Source organism: Lissotriton helveticus, chromosome 6 (genome assembly GCF_964261635.1).
Source record: "Lissotriton helveticus chromosome 6, aLisHel1.1, whole genome shotgun sequence".
NCBI lineage: Eukaryota > Metazoa > Chordata > Amphibia > Caudata > Salamandridae > Lissotriton > Lissotriton helveticus.
The window spans coordinates 324,266,691-324,289,653 of NC_136067.1; positions in this window are offsets into that span (position 1 = coordinate 324,266,691).

Below are 22,963 nucleotides of genomic sequence, written 5' to 3' on the forward strand. Positions count from 1 at the left end.
CTAAAATAGACAGACTAACCTCAATTGTAAACAACAGAGGGAATGGCATAAAATCCCAACCAGGGCAAGAAGGCGGTTTAAGAAAACAGACCGATGTTACACCCCATAGCCAAACTAAGGACAAGGTCCCTACGATCCCTGATGCGCCTACAAAAACCCCAAATAGAGCCAGTCAAAAAAGTAGCAAAGATAAGCAAAAGGTTTCCTCTACACCAGACAGAGGGAAAAGCAGCAGAAAAACAACGACTGAAAATAACAAATCAAACCCAGGACCTCCCCAAACGTTGGAAGCAAATAACGCCCAAACTCCCAACGTGAACCCAAAGCCTCTGCCAACTGCACCAACTAAAGAAAACAAAACATCTACTCGCTTTAGGTCAATTAACCTCCCGCCCGAAGCACTGCCCTATGTAGTGGTGTTAACAGGAGTTCCACCTCTAAGGGAAGGCCAACGGGAAACACAAATAGAACTGAAAAACAAATGCGCACAGTGGCTACAAACACACAGACCCTTGCCCCCCAATGTTTTTGGGGGAATCCTGTCTGTAAGAAGAGGGGAGTGGATCGGTAAAGGCACCAAGACCATAGCAGGGGATATAATTACGATAAACTTTAGAGATATGGACACAGTCAATTTTATCTGTAATGCCCCCCCTAGCTATACCCGAACACAGATCCACCCGGTACATTTGTCTTATTTCTATCCCTTTGCACCCCAAAGAATCAGGCAGAACAACAGAACCTTCCCTAATAACTTACCATATCCTGGTATCCACTATGGTCCACCACAATGGCAAAGACCAAACTTTGCCATGCCAAACTACGACTCCTCCCTAATGCAATACGCACACTGGAACAGATTCAGTGCGCTGGAAGAGGTCGATTGACAGGGATGGGACAATCAGTCTTCCAAGACTGAGAGGTTGAAGGTGGAAAATCCACCACTAACAGGAAGGGAAAAAGGGATGGACAATGAAATAGTGGACGTGCCCAACAGAGGAGGATACACCAAAATCCCGAATACCAGCCTTGGAAGAGAAAAAGGGACAAACCCGCCAAATATTCTTAGCGACACTCATCTCAACAATGCCACCTTAACAGAAATAAGCAAACAGGTTACGCCCCTACCAGATGAACCAAAAAGAACCATTAAAGAAATGACGCCACCAAATCTACTAATAGCATCCTGGAACATTGCAGGACTAGCGGCCAAGTTTGAATCACAGGAATGGCTGAGTCACATCAAAAAATTCCAAATCATTTGCCTGCAGGAAACTTAGGCCCTAGAATTAAATGACTACAGCCTGGAAGGATACAAAAGCTTTTGTGTCCCAGCCAAAAAAGTAACCTCTGGGAGAGCATGTGGGGGCCTGGCCATATATGTCAACCTAGACATTAAGGGCACTTGGAGTAACATCAAATGGGCCTCACATAACCTACAAGTTCTAAGGTTCAACTCAGCAAGAATAACCTTTTTCCTAGTTAATTGGTACAATTCCCCAGGATTGATGGAGAGGGGAAAAGTCATTTTCGAATTAGAGGAATGCTTAAGAAACTTAAACCTTTTACACAAGACACCAAATGAATTGAGCGTTATACTAACGGGAGATTTTAATTGTCATTTATGCGACAAACTAAAACCTTTTAATAAAGACTGGTCAAGATGCACTTTAATGAAAGGCCCACACTTTGTACATACAAAAGAGGGATGGGATTTGGAGAGATTAACGAAAAGGAACAACTTAAATCAAACGCTAGACCTTGTGGCATTGGGCGAACTAGGAGAACTGACACCAACGTACAAAGGAAGAGGGTGCCACTCCTACATTGATTTTATTCTAGTCTCGCCCATCCTAAAAAGAAACATTACTAGCACTAAAATAGAGGCCAGCAGTTCTAGTGATCATAACCCGGTCTTTATTGCAATTGAAGGTTTTGATTTTAACACATGCCCAAAGAAACCTGACACCGTGGAAAAAGCTGTGGATCAGGGAAGAAGAATTAAATGGGTAAAAATTGATGGGGTCAGTTTTTATAAAAAATTATTAATAGATGCTTCAGATGCAATTGATAAATGCTTAGACCCAAGTGTATGCGGGGACCGGGTGGTCAAGGCTTTCGAAGAAATCGCACAACACGTAAATAATTCACTAACAATCACGGGATCTAACAAAATGAATTCAAATCCCCGCTGGTTTGATGCGAACTGCACCAAGGCGTTTAAAGAACTGAAGGATAGCCTCCACTGCAAACCAAGGGATAAGATCTGGGTGACAAAGAGCAGAGCGGAGTATAAAAAGACATTGAAAATCCGCAAGCAAAACCTACAGAACCAGGCCTGGGAGGACCTAAGGAACGCCACTGAAAGAAAAGACATTGTTAGCTTCTGGAAAGTGATTAATTCCCCTTGCTTCCAGGACCAAGGTGCTCCAAAAATCACAAACATCATCTTACCGGAGCAATGGCAGACCCACTTCCAGAGACTATATAACCACTCAAATCACCTAGCCCTGGAGGATACATCGAGGAAACATCAGCCGGCAAAGCTAGACTTCTCTTTGAAAGAAGTCAAAAGGGGAATAATTGGACTAAGTAAAAATAAGGCCCCGGGCCCGGACGGAATTCCACCAGACCTGTACCCAAGTCAACCTGATTGGTGGGCATCGTTACTCACCAGGGTTTTAAACGAGGCGGTGGTGGCAGGTCTACCCCAGTCCTGGTCAACGGCGACCATAGTCCCAATTTACAAGAAAGGGAACCGCGACGACCCCCAATGCTACCGACCCATATCGCTTATAGACGTGACCGCAAAAGTTCTAGGGCGAGTCATCCTACAGCGATTGCAAGATTGGGCCGAGGAACATCAAATCCTCTCAGAAATGCAATACGGCTTCAGGAAAGGTAGATCTACTACTGACCAATGTTTAAATCTTTACCTCCTGATAGCCAAATATACCATCGCGGGAAAGGGGTCCATCCACATGGGGTTTATGGACCTTTCAGCGGCTTTCGACCGTGTAAATAGGAGAAAGCTCTGGAGCATGTTAGTAGAACTAGGAGTGGACCAACCGCTAGTGGACACCTTGCAAAACCTCCACCGGAACACCACTGCAAGTGTAAGGTACAGCCAAAAGGGTAAGAAGACCGACCCCTTCACTTGCACTAGTGGAGTAAGGCAAGGATGTATCCTTGCGCCCTTTTTGTTCTCCATTTACATTAATTCGCTGGAAAAAGACCTGCTTAAATTCAAGGTGGACTCACCCCAAATCGGTCATCGTGCGGTACCTGTGTTATTATACGCCGATGACGCGGTTTTGCTTGCTAGAACCCCCGTTGGCCTGCAAAAACTGATTGACGGGTTTGTCAGATTTATGGACAAACTAGACCTGGCAACTAATCTGGAAAAATCCTATATCATGTCCGTCGGAAAACCTACAAAAGGATCTTTCTCCTTTCACATTGGGTCACACAAAATCGACAAAGTCCAGACCTTTTCGTATTTGGGGGTACTATTTGATCATCACCTCACTTTTAAACCCTTGGTCGAAAAACATTCTACGAAACTTGCAGCTTCAGTAGGAGCTATCATGGGATATGGGCAAAGACTGGGAAAATGGTCCCCGGAACAAATCCTGATCCTTTATAGGGCAATTTGTTGCGCGAAAGTCTCTTATGGCGCAGAAGTGTGGGGCTTCTTGGATAGTAAAGCCCAGCAGATACAGACTGAAGAAAACAAATTTATGAGGAGAATTTTGAAGGTCCCTCAGAGCGTATCGGCCCACATAATCCATGAAGAACTAGGAGAACTCTTCATAGAAGATAAAATCAAAATTAAACCCCTCCTGGCATGGGTCAAAATATGGACTAACCCAGAGGCCGGCCTAACAAGACAAATCATCGAGGACTGCCTCAAAAAAGATAAAGGTGATATCATCCCTTGGCTGAAATATGTAAAGAAATCCCTAGCCGAAATCGATTGCACAAACTTTTTCACATCCCCAGACTCTATAACATCTGAGAGTAAATCATTGGTAAAGAACCTCTTCTTGGCACAGCTCAAGCTATTAAGAGCAGAAAAAGAAAATTGTAAACCCACAAATTCCACCTATAACGAACTCACAGCAAAGCATGGAATGGAACCTTATTTAAGAATCATGTTTAACGCCCAGGACCGCTTTGTCATGACACGGTTCAGACTAAACATGCTACATCATATTCTTGCGGTCCCGGCAGGGTTTACTCACACACTGGCGGAGAAGGGTACCTGCGGCTGCGACCACAGGTCTCCGCAGGATACCCTTCATTTTATCCTATTGTGTCCTTTTTATACTATGCCTAGACGTAAGTTCCAGGTGGGGATTCTGAAAGACATAAAACCTAAACATGCAAGAACGGCCCTGAGATTCCTACAGGAAGCAGAGGACGCATACACCCTCTTTTGCACCATAAATTTTATTCGTGTAGCGATAAGACTAAGAAATACTAGAGAAAATTGACCATTGACATTTGCCTGTCCCCATGATGAGTTAAATTGCACGAACATTTTGATCAAGGACTCCCGTATTTAGTGATTTATTTATGTGTTACACTAAAAGCTTTTTATGTGTGTATTTTGTATTTGTGCTTTTATGGTGTCTTTTTAAGAACCGAATAAAGATTATAATTGAATTGAATTGAATTGAATTGAGTATAGCCCTATAGAAATATAATTTACATACAACACGTCTTTTCCTAAATCTCTCTGCTGTTGTGGAAGGTACACATCATGCAGATTTACCTAATGTGACATAAACCCAGGTTGTTCCCATTTTCTACCCACCTGGTGTAGGAGTGGGGGAGCTGTTCACTTCAGGAGCTGCTGGGAGGTCAAAATCTGAAATTGATAAATATTACACGAACTGCCTTAACAAATTCAGCAATAGCTTAGCATCTTGAAACCCACACACAAAACCTGCAAGCTGCGGTTTAGAGAGTTACTAAATAATACATTACAGAGTATTGAGCTGAGTTCCATCTTCATTCAACGCCAGGTTTTAGGGTTTCTTTCTATAAAATGTGCATTTGGATCTGGATTACATGAGCTACAAGAGGTAAGATTGTAAGTTTACGTTAAAGTAATTAGATAATCTATTTAATTTGGTGTCACTCCGACCACCATTGCGAGGGGTCAAATTCTGAAGCATTACACTGCCTTTCTGTAATGAAGCACAATGTGCCCCATAGACTATAGGGCAGCTTTTATAAGAGATGTATGTATATGGCCTATGTTCTACCGGTCTCCGTTTGTTTATCAACCTCTGCAGGCTTCCCCTGGCAGTGAAGAGAAGAATGACCTCACTGAACACAATCCTTATTTCAATCTGTGATCTTTGCACCCCAAAGTGGCCACTATTATCCTGGAATTTGCAATGAAAACATTCATTGCTCAACAGCAGTTTCTTCATAAATGCTGTCGCTCATAAGCTTGTGTTTTGTTTTGCTATATTTTAACCAAATAGACACGTGTGTTTTCCTGTAATAAAATAGAAGCATAAACTCGAACAGGAAAATTATCGTTTTAGCCTTTGCTTCTAGATTATGTATGACCCGTGTCTTCATGAAAAAAATGTGATTGTGTAATAAGCAGGCCAGCTTCTACAAAATCCCTTCAGAGATGCTTTGCATGTGGCACATTTTCAAAACACATTTTACACTTGTGTAAAAAAATGCTACCGCTGCAAACAGTTATTGTTAAAGTATGATTTCAAAATGTGCTGTAGTATGAGTGCACTGCAACCAGTTGGTTTCCAGCAATATACACCTTAGAGGCATTGCATCTTTCTCAATTGTCTTTTCACTCTGACCACTAGATGGCTCCCACTTGTAATGATGGAATGTGTAAATATCTTTGAATGGCATTTGAGAAAAAGCCTCGGCAAGGTGATAAAAATACAAGCGTGGGCAAAAAAATCTATGACAAGTGGGATATAATGGCTTCTAAGTGGAAAAAACAATTACGATGATGCATACACTAATATTATCAAATTATTTATTCAACATATTTTTTTGTGTAGATTTAAAAAAAAATATAAACACTTTTATATAAAGCGATACATATATACAGAAATGTTAAAAAGATAGTAACCGTTGTCACACGTTTCCAGTGAATACATAAATGACACATCAATCCAATCTAAATATTATTCAGTTCTCTTTTTTGTCAGTAGAGTCACATCATTTGAGTGAACAACATTATTCTGTGCATCATGCACACAGGAGATGACTGGAAATAGTAAGACATCTGGCGGTATGTTGACACACTACGCGCGTTTCGGCAGAGCCTTTGTCAGGTTATACAGGGTAGATTGATGGTTCCACTGAAACAGCAGGACAAGAAGATAGTGAAGAAAGTATTTTCCAAGAGTGGAACCTAATCCTTAATTTTTACTGGCTAATTCTAATGGGTGCTAGCTGTAGTTATCATAATGCAGTAGTTCTGAGGTTTCCATATTTGCTTTTGTTGAATCCGGCCAATGAAGGTCCAGTGGCGTCCGTGCCAGATGGACCTTGTGGGAAATGGATGTATCAAGTTCAAATATCTAGGGTTCTGACGGTCGGGAATCTCCATCCTTTCCTATGTACAGAGCATATCGAAGGGCCTGAAGACTCCTCCAATAAATCACTCTGGGTGTAGACGATGCTGTATACAACTCCCCAATGTCAAGAAAAGTGAGGACAATCCTGTCTGATGGGTGATGGACACTGTCTTCTGATGTAGCGTATTCTCCCTGTTTCCCCTGCTGGCTTCTCCCAACATCTTTGAGTGGGCCTGTTTAACCAAAAGCAGTTTTGAGTATATAAAGTAGTTCTTCAGTAGAGCACTTTAAGTACTCACAAATTGCTGTTCACAAACCTCCAGCCAATAATCTCCACCTATATCTGCTCTGTCTCTTACATGAGGAATTCTCTGCCGCGCAGCCCCTCCGTCCTGCAATGGCGAGTCTAACAGACTGCTATCTCTTACAGGAGCTGCAGGTGCGAACAGCATCAGGCGGCCTGTCCGTTTGGGAATGCCCCACGACGCCCATCGTAGACACTCTATGGTGTTGATCTCCTTTTTAAGAATTGTATGATGTTGAAATACCGCAGTCCGCAGCTGCATTGCCTGGTTATGTTCTAACGCAACATGCGGCTGGAAGGGAGTAGGGTGCACCCAGTGATGGAAGAATTGCGCTTGGCTGTAAAGTGCATATAACTGCATATCGGGCACCCCGAGGCCTCCACGATGCGACGGCAGAGTCAACGGTTCGTAGGCAATCCATACCGGCCCACACAAGCGCTATCAAGTTAGATCGCAACCTTTTGAAGAACTGGCCATGAGAGGGTTCGGTATACTAACAAATAAGTACAAGAGCTTCGGAAATACAACCTTTTTAGCAATGGCTATATGGCCCGCCAGTGGCAACAGGGGTTTAATCCATAGTTGAATTCGGGCCTCTAGCCAGTGCATTGCCCTACCGTAATTAGTTCTCCATACCTCCTCTGGGTCTCTAATAAGCCATGTGCCCAGATATTTGACTGGTTCCAATGCCCATTGTAGGTGGTATTCAGTGATATATGGTTGAGTGGTGTCTGTCAGGGGGAATAAAATTGATTTAGACCAGTTAATATGGATACCAGAATGCCCGCCATAATGTATCACCTCACGTATGACTGATTCCAGATTGTTTATAGGATCTCTGACATAAAGGGCCACGTCATCGGCCTACATGGATACTATTAGGCCCCTATTCCCAAAGCCAATGCCCCTTTCTTCATGATGTTGCTGCAGCCTGGCTGCCAAACGGTTCTATGGCAAAGGCAAATAAGTGGGGGCATAGTGGGCATCCCTGTCTTGTGCCTTGGGTGATATTTATTGGTTTTGAGACCCCTCCATTTAATCGTATACGTGACATTGGGAGAGTGTATAAAAGGCATACTTTAAGGATGTACTCAGAGTTTAGCCCCAATCGGCCAAGCAGTAGAAAGAGAAAAGACCATTCTATTGAATGAAACGCTTTGGTGGCGTCCAATAAGGCCGCCACTGCCTTTATGTCTGGGTGTAGGTGATGCATAACCACGAAGATGGTGCGTAGATTGTGTGATGTAGTGCGGCCAACAGTAAAGCCCGACTGATCTGGACGGACTATCAATGGTAGAAGGGGCACTAGGCGGTTCGCCAGCACCTTCGCGTATATTTTATTGTCAATATTGATTAACCATATGAGACAGTACGAGTCGCAAAGTTCTGCGAGCTTGTCAGGTTTCAAGATCGTTACAATTACTGCCCCTCGAAGTGAGGGTTGTAGGAGTCCCGCCTCCAGCAACTCATGATACATTTCTATCCAATGTGGAATGAGCAGAGGGGCATTCTTTATAGAAGGCCAGCGTAAGGCCATTAAGCCCAGGTGCACTGTCATCTGGAAGGCTCACGATCACTCGTGCGATCTCCTCAGGGGTGACCGGAGTATCCAGGTAGTTTCTGTACGCCTGGTCTAGCCACAATAACTGAATGGAGTCAAAGAGCTCCTTCAGCGCTGCAGGGTCTTCCACCACACCTGCTGTGTGCAGGCAACTATAGAAGGCGGACATCACCTCAGGCAGCTCTGTCGAGGAAGAAATAAGCCGGGCATCTAGCCCCGTAGTTCATCCATGTTTGTCGATTCATGGGGTTTGCGCAGCAAGCCTGCCTGCCAGCATCTTCCCAGGATGGTCGCCCTCCCCATATCTCCTCGCTCGTGCCTCTTTGCCAAGGTAGTTAGCTTTCCTATCAGCTTCCTCCCCATAAAGTGTAAGTTTAATTCTAATGTCGACGTGCGTGGTTCAGGGTTGGCAAAATATTCCCACTCCAGGTTCCATCTTCTTTATTCCAAGTGTCATCTTCTTTATTCTTTAGAGTAGCTATGTTTAATACACATCCAGGTTGATTGATTAAAAAAGAGAGGGACCAACTTCAATCCGGTCCTATCTCTTGATGTCTTGTGATGATAGGAAGACGCCTCTGGGAGCTTACTGTTCAATGCTCTTCTCACACTATTTAATCTTTGGTTAGTGCAAGAACCTGCTTTTAAACTTGAATTCCACTTTCTTATTTCTTTTAAGTATGGAAACAAGGGCCACTATATTGCAGTTTTTGTGGATTGCCTGCCAATTGTTTAAAGTAGCTGAACTGCGCGGCGTCTTCCTGCTTCACGTGTCTTCTGAGAAGTTGGTCCCTCTCTTTTTTAATCAACCTGGATGTGTATTAAACATAGCTACTCTAAAGAATAAAGAAGATGACACATCATAAATACTGTTTGATAGCATAATAACTGCAGACAACCCACTCCGAAAAGTGACAAGGGAGTGCCAGGAAGGAAATATAACCCTGGATACTATATTAATGAACAAGTCCTGAAGAAGGTGCAAGATTGTGTGAGGCACCGAAACGCCGCGTCGACATTTTGTTCTCTATGTGTAATAAACAAGTTGTACATTGATGGAATGAGATAGTGTGCTATGTATGTTTGAGAAATATGATGTATATTGAGATTTATGCAACAATGCTTAATAGTAGTATTTAGGAATTGTTTTTTAAATAGAGTTGAAAAACATTTTATACTGATGTGCATAGAATTGTCTGCAGAATACATATGATATAATGTATTAGTGTTTTTAACAAAAAAAAATTAATAAATGAATGAAATTTTAAATTTTGTGTTTGCAATATTTGTTCATGGCAATACTGATCTGCAATTGATTAATTTGTAAATTTGGTAACCCACGCTTAGACTGAATTCCCGACTTGTGCAATCTCTGCCCAAGGTAGGATAGCATTATAAGTCTTGTTGTCAAAATCAGGAGAAGGAGTTTAAGTTTGGACTGTCTAGCATCTGGTTTGCCCATGTCTAGTCTGCCCGACCCACGCCCGCGGATCACTGACATTATATCAACCACAAAAATATTGAGATACAAAAATATCGAGGAAAAAATATCGAGGGACAAAATATCGACTGCCTATCTTCAAACAGGTAAGTACTAAAATATCGACTCAAAAATATCGAGTTACAAAAATATAGACTGTCAAAATATCGTTTTTTTTAAATATCTTTAAATTAAGTTAAAACTAATATAATAATAGATATATTTAATATAAACTTAGTTAAAATTATTAAATAAATGTAATATTGTTAGGAGCATTTGTAACGCGCACAGCTGCTCCAGCGAAGGAGCGTCCTGGCGCCTGCCAAGGTACCAACATAACACAGCTAAGAAGGAAGAACAACGGAAAACAGGTTAGGGAAATAAAAAGGTCTTAACCGCCCTGCGAAACGAGAGCAGCTCACCGAGGGTACGAATCTCTACAGGAAGGGAGTTCCACAAAGCCGCAGCACGTACTCGAAATGAACGGCCGCCGGCACGGCTGCGCTTAAACCGGGGGACGACTGCAAATTCAAGGTCCGAAGAACGCAGGCAACGAGCAGGAACATAAAAGGACAAAAGATTCAAAAGAATCTGAGCAGGGGATCCCTTGAGGATCTTATGAGACATGCAGAGTACTTTAAATTGGATCCTCTGCTTGATCGGCAGCCAATGGAGAGAGCGCAAAGTGCTCGCGGCAGAGCAGTGCCTAGGTAGCCCCACTATTGCTCTAGCGGCCGCATTCTGCACGCGTTGAAGACGAGTGATTTCGGCCTGATTTAACCCTACCAAAAGGGAGCTGGCATAATCGAGCCGAGAAATCTCCGTCGCCTGCACAATAAGCTGCCTGGACGAAGCATCGAAATTTTTTAGCACAGGTCTTAAGCTATGCAAAACGCCAAAGCAGCAGGCAGCAGTGCGCTTGGTGTGGCAGACAAAGCTGAGAGTGGGATCTAACCACACCCTGAGGTTTTTTATCTCCGAGACCGGAGTTGGGGTGGGACCAAACTCTGAAGGCCACCACGCATCTCCCCAGAGTTCCGCTTGCTTACCGAAGATCATAATCTCCGTCTTTGTTGCGTTCAGCTGGAGACAGATATTAATAAATAATTAATGTAAATTAAAAAAATATAACAAAAATAATACATATATATATATTTTTACCGTAGCATAGAAAAATGGTTAAAATTTATTGTAACAACTCTAGTGAGTTCAACAGTAGCGAAAGCGTTGGATAGCGTAGGGATAAAATTTACTATTCCCACTCCAGTGGGTGCAACAGTAGGGAAAGCGTTGGATAGCGTAGGGGTAAAAATGACTATTCCAACTCCAAAGAGTGCAACAGTAGGGAAAGCGTTGGATAGCGTAGGGGTAACAATTACTATTCCCACTCCAGTGGGTGCAACAGTAGGGAAAGCGTTGGATAGCATAGGGGTAAAAATTACTATTCCCACCCCAGTGGGTGCAACAGTAGGGAAAGCGCTGGATAGCGTAGGGGTAAAAATTACTATTACCACTCCAGTGGGTGCAACAGTAGGGAAAGCGTTGGATAGCGTAGGGGTTAAAATTACTATTCCAACTCCAAAGAGTGCAACTGTAGAGAAAGCGTTGGATAGCATAGGGGTTAAAATTACTATTCCCACTCCAGTGGGTGCAACAGTAGGGAAAGCGCCGGATAGCGTAGGGGTTAAAATTACTATTCCCACTCCAGTGGGTGCAACAGTAGAGAAAGCGCTGGATAGCGTAGGGGTTAAAATTACTATTCCCACTCCAGTGGGTGCAACAGTAGGAAAAGCGCTGGATAGCGTAGGGGTAAAGATTACTATTCCCACTCCAGTAGGTGCAACAGTAGGGAAAGCGTTGGATAGTGTAGAGGTTAAAATTACTATTCCCACTCCAGTGGGTGCAACAGTAGGGAAAGCATTGGATAGCGTAGGGGTAAAAATTACTATTCCCACTCCAAAGAGTGCAACAGTAGGGAAAGCGTTGGATAGCGTAGGGGTAAACATTTCTATTCCCACTCCAGTGGGTGCAACAGAGGGAAAGCGTTGGATAGCGTAATGGTAAAAATTACTATTCCCACACCAGTGGGTGCAACAGTAGGGAAAGCGCTGGATAGCGTAGGGGTAAAGATTACTATTCCCACTCCAGTGGGTGCAACAGTAGGGAAAGCGTTGGATAGTGTAGAGGTTAAAATTACTATTCCCACTCCAGTGGGTGCAACAGTAGGGAAAGCGTTGGATAGCGTAGGGGTACAAATTACTATTTTTATTACATGAAATTTGGGACCCCCTCTATATTTACTTTAGTGACCAGGGAAAAGAGAGGACAACAAGTATGAAAGGATATATACTGATATTCCCCCGTGGTCAGTTCATAATTTCATAAATGGCAAAAGCTCACACCTTACGTCAAATGACCTTCAAGTTAAACATAGGTACAACAAAATCAATTCTCTTGTTTTTACAAATTTATTTCTTTTTCTTTTTTGTAATGTATCAAAAATATTTTAAAATTCTTTTTTTCTTTTTTTACTTTCTTATGTGTACATCAATTCATGGACATAAATCATAGTCCGAACATTATTAATGGTTCATTGAGCGATACCATAAATTTTTACAACGTATTAAAAAAAAACAATTGATTTATAATAAGAAATATCACTCCCTGTCTGACACATACCAGCTAACATACACACTTATTCATTCATACAACATAACACTCTTACAAGTTCTAAACAATTTCTAAGGTTTGAGGTGACACAGATAATATTTGTCTAACGCCAGGTCTAGAGTGTAGAGGTTAAAATTACTATTCCCACTCCAGTGGGTGCAACAGTAGGGAAAGCGTTGGATAGCGTAGGGGTAAAAATTACTATTCCCACTCCAAAGAGTGCAACAGTAGGGAAAGCGTTGGATAGCGTAGGGGAAAAAATTTCTATTCCCACTCCAGTGGGTGCAACAGTAGGGAAAGCGTTGGATAGCGTAATGGTAAAAATTACTATTCCCACACCAGTGGGTGCAACAGTAGGGAAAACGATGGATAGCGTAGGGGTAAAAATTACTATTCCCACTCCAGTGAGTGCAACAGTAGAAAAAGTAAAAACTTCATAAATAAATATAATTAATAGAAATATTATTACCAATTAAATTTAATTTCCAATACCAATTACTTTTATTTACCAATTACATTTTATTTAATGGACAATTGTTAATTAATTAACAATTTTAATTAAATTACATAATTAATTAATTTTTATTAAATTACTTCCCACCCTATCCCCCTATAAACTCACAACCCACTACAGAAAATAATGTACTAAATATTAATTATTTATCAATTAAATATGTATAATTAATTACCAATTATATTTTAATTATTTACCAATTAATAATTAAATAACAATTATTATTAATTTACATAATTAATTATTTATAATTAAATTACTTCCCACCCTATTCCCCTATAAACCCACAACCCGCTACAGAAAATAATTTACTAAAAATTAATTATTTATCAATTAATCAATTATTATTAATTACCAATTATATTTTAATTAATTACCAATTAATAATTAATTAACAATTATAATTATTTTACATAATTAATTATATTTAAATTACTTCCCACCCTATTCCCCTATAAACCCACAACCTGCTACAGAAAATAATTTACTAAAAATTAATTATTGATCAATTAATCATTTATTATTAATTACCAATTATATTTTAATTAATTAACAATTAATAATTAATTAACAATTACAATTATATTACAGATTTAATTAATTATAATTAAATCACTTCCCACCCTATTCCCCTATAAACCCACAACCCGCTACATATTTATATTACACAATTATTTAAAACTTACCTTATTTTCGATTTTTTGGTTGTCTATATTCTATCTAGTCGATATTATGTCTAGTCTATATTTTTGATTCGATATTTTGGCTATTAATATCGATATTACTCGATATTTTTGTAGTCTATATTATGTCTGGTCGATATTTTGTCTAGTCTATATTTTTACCTCGATTTATGTCCAGTCGATATTTTAGAATCGATAATATATCTGTTTACCCACGCCCGCATGTCATTGCAGTGTCTGGTGTTAGCTATAGAGATGTCAGGTGGTTCAGACCTCGCTTGCCGGTGGTCCTGGCACTGGCAACCCGCCAGATGAGAGAGACCACCACCGCGGCATTGCCATCAGATTGTAATGCTATAAGGTGGGCAAGGACCCCCACAACGCATTGTTCCACAAAGATATGGGGTGATAACCATTCACTGGGTATATTCGTCTGGCTGGTTGTACAGTGGGGAGCAGGGTCAAGGGGGAGGTCCAGATTGCGACACATCTATGCAGCAGCCAGCTCCCCAGCAGTGGCTCCTCCTCAAGTTGCAGGGTACGTCCAACTTGAGGTCCATGGTGCACAAGGCCCTTGCATTTTCTCTCCCACTGACACAGGTCACAGCAGTTGCAGCTACCTAGATCTGCTGGTCTTTCCCTCTGCACTATTTCCGCAGCTTCCCTGCTCGTGGGCGGATCGATTATGGATCGTGGTCACTTGGCCCACTGGATTATCGATAGCCAGTTGGGAGTCTACTGGGTGAAATCAGGCGATGCCCCAGGTGCAGGTATGGCAGGGAGGAGGAATGGTGGGCTCACACCGGTCATCCTGCCAGTCGCTGACTCACTAGGTGTTTCAGGGGCCTCTCCCGCTGACGCACCCAGGCTGGGAATCACAGTAGCACCGATCCACTCTAGCAATCCGGTTCATGTAGCACCGGCAGGGAGGTGGTAGCTCCCCTGCTGCCTCAGTCCTCACGCCACACCTCGCGGAATGGGTGGCCCGCAGTCTTCGGCACCCAGCCGCCAGACTTCACGCCGTAACTCGTGTTTTGGGCGCCCCACAGCCCTCGGCACACAGAAGTCAAGCCCAGCCACCAGACCTCACGTCGTGTCACGTGTTTTGGATGGCCCACAGTTCTCAGCACCAAGGAGTTGAGCCCAGCCGCCACGCTGACTCCTTCAGAACCAGCTCGCATCTAAGGCTGCTCCAGCCACACCCAGCTGTCTATTCACTCACAATCCATTCAGTGCAATTAGTGCATGGAGACCACGTGGTAGACGTCTCCTCTCTGGGGTCACCAGTCGCCACCTGGCACGAGCCAGAATGGAAAGAGGCCACAGTTGTTCACATGAAAAATTTGCATTTCCAAACAACTGATAAAGCATTCGGGAATCGCGAGTAGAACTCGACATGGGACTGTCTTTACTAATATTTTAGTTAGACTTGTTCAATCACTGGCGGCCATATTATAATGGTACATTATATAATATAACATAATACAAAAGATACTCAGACATGTGCATTCATGTAACAGAGCTGAATCACAGTTACAATTCAAAGAATTATGGGAGGTGAGCCCCACTGTTTAATACACGCTGCGTGCTCAAAAATCTTGGTAATGCTTGCCTGGCATTTTATTTGACCACTAATTGATTTGAAATATGTTGTAGACATATGCCATAATCTTAATGCATACCAGCGAGAATTATCTCTGTGGCTGGTTAACAATACATTATTGCACGCGATCCCTGCCACAGAAGAGGATACAAGCGAATGTACGGCATACATTGACCTCAAATCCAATCAGATTTTAGCTAGTCCGCCACATGATCGCGACTAGTCCAATGCACATTTTTCACGGGAACAAGCCTTTGCAGTAAGCCGAAACGCATTGTGAATAAACATCCTTGGAAACTATATTGTCGTGGAGTCTATATTGGATGAGAGCACAACTTATTGGAACTGGTATTTGGATTGAAGTACCGGCGCGCTCCGCCGGTGTGTGTGCCACTTCTCATGGGTCTGAGCAGTCAGTTATTGGAACCGGTATTTGAATATTTATATGTGTATATATATATATATATATTTATCCGTTCGTTTCCAATCAGCAGCACGCCCACCATCAGGAACCGCAGCAGAAGAAGAAACGGAAGACCCAGAATGCAGGTGAGTTTTTTATTTTCAGGCACACCTCGTCAGCATAATGTTTCGGCCTACACAGAGGCCTTGGTCACATGACGCACTATATATATATAGTACTAGCAGCCCGTCCCGACGTTGTCTGGGTATGAATTGCTGCCGGCCAGTAGTATATTGTTTTGTAGGATTTCGTTTTGATAGCATTTCTTATCTGTGACAGGCCTGTGAAACGCTCCGATTCACAGTGCACTGCTGATGAACTTAAGAGTGCGCGTTCAGTAGTGTGTGAACTCGAGTTTCCCTACTTTATTTTAACTTGCAATATTATATAGCTCGAACTCGACATTCATTTGTGGTCAGCACGGGGAGACAAAGCGATTTGCCTGGAATCACAGGATGTTGAGCTGATGCCGAGATTCGAACGTAGCTCCCCAGCTCTAAAGTTCGCAATTCTAGAACTTGTGGCGGGAGGTGTGTCTAAAAGTGTATGTCGGTGTTGGCCATCAATGAGAGAGACCTGGGCATTTTTCAAATGGGTGGTGAAAAAATATGAGTATTTTGCTGGAGATGTGGGCCGCCGTGCCACCAATGTACTTACCGGGGGAGGTAAACACACATTATTCCGCAACTTTCTTTCGGCATACCATCACTCCGCATACTTTCATTACGAAAGTACCATGACTACGCAATGCCAAATATAGCGCATGGCATTACATTTTATATGCTTTTACCACGCATACATTTTCAACAAAATTGTTGTAAATGCATGAATGGTAAAATCATGTTTTTTTTAATGTTTGGATAAGGTAAGTATGAGTATAGGGGTATATGTTTTGGGGTACTGAGGTATATGTTTTGGGGTGTTTGGGTATTTTAAGGGTTCAAATATAGTTTTGGGTTATGGGGTACAGGGGTAGTTTTAGGGTTTAGGGATAGGTATGGGTTTTGGGGTACAGGGTTATTTTTAGGGTTCAGGGCTAGGTTTGGGTTTTGGGGTATAGGGGTATTTTTAGGGTTCAGGGGTAGGTTTGGGTTTTGGGGTACAGGGGTATTTTAAGGGTTCAGGGGTAGATTTGGGGTACAAGGGTATTTTAGGGTTATGGGGTAGGTTTGGGTTTTGGGGTACAGGGTTATTTTTAGGGTTCAAGGCTAGGTGTGGGTTTTGGGGTACAGGGGTATTTTTAGGGTTCAGGGGTAGGTTTGGGTTTTGGGGTACAGGGGTATTTTAAGGGTTCAGGGCTAGGTTTGGGTTTTGGGGTACAGGGGTATTTTAGGGTTCAGGGCTAGGTTTGGGTTTTGGGGTACAGTGGTATTTTTAGGGTTCAGGGCTAGGTTTGCGTTTTGGGGTACAGGGGTATTTTTAGGGTTCAGGGGTAGGTTTGGGTTTTGAGGTACAGGGGTATTTATAGGGTTCAGGGCTAGGTTTGGGTTTTGGGGTACATGGGTATTTTTAGGGTTTAGGGATAGGTTTGGGTTTTGGGGTACAGGGTATATTTATAGGGTTAAGATGGGTTAGTGTTTAAGGGTGTTGGGGTATTTTAAGGAGTAAGGGTGGGTTATGATTATGGGGTGCAGGGGTATTTACAGGGAGCAGGGTGGGATTAGGACACGATATGAGACATGGCATGAAGGGCGGAACGTACCACACGCCCCCAGCGTTTGTCACGCCGCCAGCACACGCCCACAGCACACTGCAGACACACCCACAAGGGACTACTTTGCTGGCACGGTTCTTTTACCTTTTAAATGTATATGGCGGGCATCTGCATAGCCTATGTCATTCTGCTGCAACTGCCCTTTCCAACGCTGTATTGGGTGTTGTGATTGGTGCTGTGGTTCCTGAGATTACCCGCCTCAAAGGTTTGGGCTCTCTCTTTATTATATTAGTATAGATTACATTTAAAAATATACACCAATTAGTATGATGTAAAAAAACTAAATTTGAATAATTATGTTACATTATATATTTTTATAAAGTATTGAATATTAGTGGAATATATTTAAGTTACATTAGATTGCATTTATATATTAAAATATTTAACATAGACTACTTTAAAATCTTTTTTTTTAAAACAATATACTTGTCTATTTTGGACGATATTATTGTCAACAATATTTTTATTTTCCAATATGTTTCTGTTTGCCACGATATTGTGTCAGTGATCCCCGTATAAATTCTCTGGAAAAACCTTGAGCGCATTGCATGTCTCCTTATAGAGGAGGCTAGAGATGTGCTTGACTCCTCCTAGCAGGCTTCGTGCTGCCCTGTTTGATATCCCGAAGCCCCTTCCTTTGCCTCTTGGCGCCCCCTTTGCTGAGACCCTTTTCTTCTTTGCTGCGTCCAGGCATGGTCTACTCTCACTTAGTACAGAACTAAGAAGTTGGTGTACACTCCCTAGAAATTATGCGATTAAGTAAGGTGTACCACACTTTTGCCATCATTTAGAATATGTGCTCTCTAGTTATTCATTAGAACATTGTGGGAAGCTGCAGTAGAACACTAGAGAATCAACTCACAGGCTTCTGCAGCTGTTGTAAGTAAATGTTTTCCTCAGATGATCATATTTTATTCTCACATGAGTGCGAAAGATAATTAATAGAAAATGTGCTCTCATTTTAGCTTCTGGATCCACTTTCATAATCTCTTCTTTAACTTCTATGAGAAAATGTTTTTTCTCTCAAACATGGTTAATCAATTCCCAGCAGAGGGTCAGCATTTTTCACAGGGTAAAATCCCCTGATAACTAACCAGAATTACTAAAATGAGTATAACAGCACCAACATTTAACTTATATTGTGACTAAAATCTGTTATCCCTAAGCCTGGGTGAATTTAAATTATGGTGCAATTTGCATACTTTCAAGACTTTTGCATTACACTTCTTACATTAACTTGTCGAAATTAATGCATTATGCCACTTGCCATAATTATGCTCCATTCGCAGTAAATTTCCTCTGTGTAGTGCTATTAGGCATAATCTCTTCCAACACACAGGACAAAATTATATCCATAAAGTAGCCTCATTAAGTAAATATTATGTTTGTGATTTTTTTACTGGAATTTAGGTGTATGAGACACATATTATCTCTGTAGATATTAACTCATCAGCAATTTATTGAACCTGCATTACCATTCAGAAGAATGTTTGGTGAGACAACCTGTTAAATCCCTAATCTGATCTAGAATTTTAAGTCAACAGCCTTACGTCTTTGCTTTAGCCACTGTTAAGGCATGCACAACCAGGTCCTATTCGCAACCTTCCGTAGTTTCTAAAAATACCTTACACATATTCCTGAAAGGAGCAGAATGCCATACACTAACAATGCTCACAATCATACTGTGACTTGAACTGTTTGTGAGTCAGCCATACATTCTACTAGAGATTCCCAAATTTTTTAGAACCATGACCCACTGTTTAGAATGGCAAAAATCTGCGACCCAGTTTACTTTAATGGACATGAGGAGGGGCAATTTTTGTATGCAACTAAAGCATCATGGTGATACATTGTCATTTACAGACAACACGTTGTCCATTGAAATGGCAGCTAACTTTGCACAGATATACAGTTTAATTGCTAGAACTATATAGCACACAACTGATTATGTGTGCAAATTGATTTTCTGTGAATATGTATAATTTGTGCATCACCGAGTCTAGTGTCTTGAATTGCTTTTATGCTATTAAAACCTCAGTTTCTATCACACATCAGAATTACTTGTGCTTGGGTTTTGCTTTCCTAACTGCTAAATGCATGCAGTTCATTTACAGGTATTTACATCTTGTTGTGTGTTGCTAAAACACAACACCCTACAGCCTTTTTCTTACACAGTTGCTACTAAAGCAAGATTGTCATATAATTCACTTTAAAACTCCTTTCACTTTTCCAGTCAGAGAAAGAAAAGTACACTACAATCCGATGTTAAATTAATAAGCAGCAATTTGTCAGAAGACATAGCCTGTTATTTGACCTTGGATTTCGAAGCACCAACAAATGTGACAAAATAAACACAGAGGAGCAGATTTATCATTGATTTGTGTCACCATGCACCACGCAAGGGGGCACAAGGGAAAAGCAACTACTGAATCCAATTTATCAAGCCACACAAGGCCACCGTGCATGGCGCTGCGTGTTTGATAAATCTAGGGTAATGAAACGCAGTGCAAATCGCGGCATTGCGTTACTCTGCCCTAGGGAGGCGTTCCAAGGGCAGAATGTGGGTGTTCCACGCATCCACCCATGGAATGTGGTGCATTCCCAGATTTGCCAATATTTGTAGACCTGAGAATGTGTCAAAATATCTTAATTTCTCCTCGTTTATTCCTCTTTCTATGTGTGAAAGAGAGGAAAAAGCCCTAGAGGATTATTTTTGTGCAGCAATGTGTCCCTTCCTGCACAAAAACAATCCCATGTGCAACACAGGAACCCTTGCACCATGCCAAAAGGGTGTCTGCATTGAAGTTAGGCAGCACATTGTGCGCCAGTGCAAGGAAAGGACAGGAAAAGCCATATGTTAAATAAGATGCATTACTGCCCTTTCATGCAGGGCAGCAAGGTGGCTGGATGCACTGTGTGAAATAATTATAAATATGCCCAAGAATTTAAAGGCATCTTTATTTATTGCTCCTACTTTCCTGACCTACTAAAAATAGGTTTGCGACCCCCAGTTTGGGAAATGATGCATTATACATTCCTCAATAATGTATAATGTCTCAGAAATGTCATTCAACTTCTGGAAATAAATATCTGCACCCTATAAATATGCAGCTTGCATAGAAATTGTTTGTAGCATTATATGACCTCTCTTTAATGTCAGCATATGCACAGAAATCCACGGATGAATATCTTATTGTATGGATTAGCTTTAGTTTGTCTCACATATTTTTGGATGAGCACTTTGATTTAAGCCACAACCTATTTGTAACTTACTTCTTCAACTCACTTTAGTCACGCTTAGCCTCTACGTTGTTTAAATGAATTATTGTTTGTACTTAAAACTTTACTCATAGTTAAACTGTGCATCATATATCTTTTACTATACTGAATCAGACTTATGTCCAGGACCACACTATTTCTATTTTGAACATGTAAACATGTGCCTAAAGTCAATCTATGTTGTATATGTTTGTGGGCAATTTACGGCCTACCTTTTTTTCTTAAAAGTCTAGTGGTTTATAGAGTAATTTGAGGAGCAGTCGCATGGATGATGTCATCAATTATGTCATTTGAGATGTCATCAGTGATATCCTCATTGTTACCATTTACCATGTCATGAGTGATACAATATGTAATTTCATAATCAGTGCATGTTGGAGTGCAAGTTATAGTTAGCTCGCTGAACGGGAACTGAATTTCAGGTTTATTTTTGGTTTTTTTAACATTTGTTTTTAATTCATTTCAACACCTTAAAATAAAGTTATATATGAAGTATATAAAGTTTATTTCAGAGAATTTTTAGTTTTTTAAAAACATAATCTAAGACCCTATTACCATGTCTAACTATATAATGTCACTTTGAATCGTTATTTTTTTCAGTGAATTTCTGACATATTTGGGTCATATCCACCCAACATCCCACTATGCATGGCTGAAACACATGCACAGTGGATATGTCGCTCAGGCCCACCATTCACTGGAGGCCAACCTATACAGTCTGTCTTCTGTGGTCACCTGTGCTGCCACTTCCCCCCTACCTGTGACCTGTGGTCAGCATCTTGCCCCTGCCTCTTGCCCCCTATTCTCCATGTGCAAACCCCTGCCCCCTCCATCCCTGACTGGTTATGTGCCAATGCCACCTGACCTCTGTTTCCTGCCCCACCTTCCCATTCTCTGTTTGTTACCCTGCCCTTTCCCTCCATGGCTTGTTGTGCTGCCACTGGCCCAGTGCTGCTACTGCCTTCCATTGTTGCCTCTGCTTCCCTGTTCTCTGTGTGCGTGCCTGTGAGGAAGTTGATTATTAGGTTGCATGGATGGTAGTACACCACAATTAATACTATCGCTGGTCTTGCTTGGTTCAGTAAAGGTTTTAGAAATTGAGACCTGAGCTCATCCTCTACTAGCTAAGGCAGAAAGAAAACCGGCTTAACAAAAGAAAGTCTGATACGCATTTAGAAGTAGCAAACCAGTCAACAAGTTGAAAATGCAACACACTAAAAACTCCAATCCAATTTATAAAAATAAACAAAAATGTAATGTCCAAAATGAAAAAAATCCAATAAAGGGAACTGGAATTATGATTTAAAAAATGTTGAAATAAAAATATCACCAAAAAGCTTTAAGCACCAACTGCGGCAATCTGGTTGCACATGACCGGGACCAAGGTGCAATTTAAGGCCAATTGCAATGGCCTTAAATTGTACAGAAACCAGATTCAACCCAGTTGGACGTTTTACCTTCAGATTTTGGGGGAGATTACAAGTTTTGGAGTCCATATGACTGCCAACCCTGTGGTGACACAATAGCTACCACTGCACTGGCGGTCTGACCGCCTTATTTTGGCAGTGTTGCAGTGGTGTAAGGTAATAATATGCTGGTGGTGCCATAGCGTGACCGTCAAGCATATTACAAGTTTCCTCACTGCTAGAGTTTTCATGGCGGTGAGCCTTCCATGAAAAGGCTGGCAGTGAGAGAATGCCCCCCTGGTGTCTCAGGACATGGGATGCATGCAGGAAGGGTTGCTCCCCTGTGTGCTGGCAACCCTTTCCTGCACAGCATGGCCTGCAGAGTCCATGGCGTGCAGGAATGGGCTTTGGCATTCCCCTGGCGGTGTCTTTTTCAAAGGCATTGCCATGGGAACGCCAAAGGACCAAGCGCCAGACAACAAGAAAACTTGTAATCTGGCGGGCAACCAGTGGTGAGCTTTCATGGTTTGGGAGCGAGGCTGTGGCATGTCACCCCGCTCTCACACCACCAAACTCAGAATCAGGCCATGAGTCTCTGAAATGTATGTAATAAATTCTCGGTGGGGCGAGGCAGCAGGCTGTGGCTGAAAAGGGCTCCACAATGCCAGATAGCCATTGGTTGAGGTCCTGGTGAAGCGATGGCAGGAAAG